At 44.4% G+C, this 2425-nt stretch overlaps 1 protein-coding gene across 1 annotated transcript in view; it reads left to right on the top strand.

Annotated features, from left to right (window-relative positions):
- Window positions 1–2425, top strand: part of LOC118431536 (chromodomain-helicase-DNA-binding protein 1-like) — a 90076-nt gene that overhangs the window by 49393 nt on the left and 38258 nt on the right. The window lies entirely within an intron of this gene.

Below are 2425 nucleotides of genomic sequence, written 5' to 3'. Positions count from 1 at the left end.
GCGATCGGGACAGGGACAGAGAGAGGGACCATCGGGACAGGGATCGGGGCGATCGGGACTACCGATCATCGCGGGACCACCGAGATTCGCGGGATTCGTCCCGGGGTGACTCATCATCACGGCACCACCGCGCCGGGAACAAGGAAGACGGGGGTAGCTCCCACCGGAGCGCGCGACCGGATTCCTCGGGAGAGCGCGATCAGAGGTTGCACCATTCTCAGTCGGACCACAAACGCAGGAAAAGGGACGATTCCTGGTCGTCTGCGGACGACAAGAAGAAACGGAAAGACGGCAGCCACAGTGGCGGTGGCGTGCACAGGTCCAGCACACAGGAGCACAGATCCAGGGAGGACACGAAAGACCACAGGGCCCTGATAGAACACCGCTCTCCTTTGGAGCACAGGTCGCCCTTAGAACACAGGTCTCCGCTAGACCACGGGGACAGAAGTAACGAAAGAACAGACTCCAGACACTGACAGCAAGGAGACTTTCGTCATTCAAGGATGATCCTTACTTAGTGAAAATATGTTGCACCAGAGGAAAAAACTTTACTTGGACACGAGACCAATTTTCGAATAGAGTATCGCAAATAAACTATTGGTATGATTGTTACGATGGTCGTTGTAAATAAGGAAGAAGATAACTTAAAATTTACAGGTTCCGATGCTTGTATTTATGCACCTCTGATGTTAAATAGTCGTGACGAAGCGAGTCTCAGCGCAGACGAATCTCCCAGTGGCAATGAAAACAGTTCCTCAGCATTAAGTTTGCTAAGGATGAAGTCGTGAGGCCATATTCTACGGGCAGGCATCATGTGACGGCACAGTTATATATTTATATGCCATTAGATGCCGTGTCACGCTCTCACAAGGCATGCAGCAAGTGTTACGTCGACTGACTGTTTCAGAGTTAGAAACTTCTGGAGGATGGACAGTACTTGTTGATGCGCTCTCGTGTGCATCAGTGTCAGAAAACTGATTATATTAAAGAAGTTAGCCTTTTTTTCCAGTCCGCAATCCCGCCTGTCCCCAGAACCTGCCGTGGCCGGTCCAGGGACCACCTCCACGTGTTCTCAGCCTGTCAGGTTTGGGAATAATAAATGTCACTGATTCCCCTGAACTGGTGGTCTTCAATGTCGCACAAACTTGAGTTTTGTAACGTTACTCATCACCAGGGAGTGAGATCTTGTGGCTTCGGGGGCACACAGTTGTACACACTTTGTAAACCAGTGGTCCCTTTTTAGCACTTACTATGGACCACGCACATGCGCACACACATACTGTAAATGCAGAAACTTTCGCGGTGGATTAATGTTCGCGGTTTTGCGGTGGCCGCTTCACCGCGAACTTTAAACCACCTCGAACATTTTTCCATTGCAGTGCATGGTGGTACCGCGAAATTAAAACCACCGCGAAAAGTCATTTTTCCGCTACCGCGAAATTAAATCCCCGCGAACTTTAATACATTTACAGTAATATACACATGCACACACACACATATATTCACACAAACTTAGCCACGTTTCGGATTGTGTGTCAGCGGCAAGAAGTGGACCTGCATGAATGTGTGAGAGACATGGAAACGTAAGCAAAGTGAGTAGATCTATAAACAGATGTCTAAAAGAAATCTGACTCCTACATTCCACCAACCAGATGAAATTATTTTCGGATGTACGCTTTTATGGCAGGGTTGGTCACCAAGTCTGGCCACACCGATTACCAGCTCATTGGCCTGGTTCTAAGGTCATGAAGAAACAAAAGAAATGGACATGTTAACTTTTATTGACTTTAATTCGTGTATCATGGCACATATACATAGCATATATAAGACACAGATCACCTATTGGTGGCAAACGTGTTCAAAATCTTTGATCTCTTCGATACACAAATGTTTCAGCTTATTTTTCTAATGCTATGGAAAAACCTGTATTCTACTTTACATGTTGTCATAATAGGTTTTGTCTTTGCCCCTCTTACAACAAGATGGAGGGCAATGATGAAAGTAACAATTTTACATTTCATCTTTACCAACAATATTCCAGGATTTTCTTTTAATTCAGTCTACAAAAGTTTGTCTTCTTTCGATATCCATTGGTGTCACCATAAAGTTTTATACTATTCTACCTGGAATCTTACAATTACATTGATACTAGTACGTGAAATGTTGGGGACAAAAACGTATACAATTTGTAAACAGAAAATTGAAATCTCTAAACTTTCAGATGTCGTCTGCCATCCTTCAATAATGTACAGGATAAAAATACAATGATATCATAACGTTTATAAGTCAAGTATATACAGAGTCAAAGCATACATGAATATTCATATGGTACCCAATTCAAGATAGGCTTCTAGTACTATAACGTCGCAAAGGTGTGTGCATAGCCGTGCTCTTGTCAAAGGTTCTGTTGTTAGTATACAGTAAT

This window comes from Branchiostoma floridae, chromosome 2 (assembly GCF_000003815.2).
Source record: "Branchiostoma floridae strain S238N-H82 chromosome 2, Bfl_VNyyK, whole genome shotgun sequence".
NCBI lineage: Eukaryota > Metazoa > Chordata > Leptocardii > Amphioxiformes > Branchiostomatidae > Branchiostoma > Branchiostoma floridae.
The sequence above is the reverse complement of the archived record's forward strand: the minus strand, read 5'-3'. Positions and strand labels throughout refer to the sequence as shown.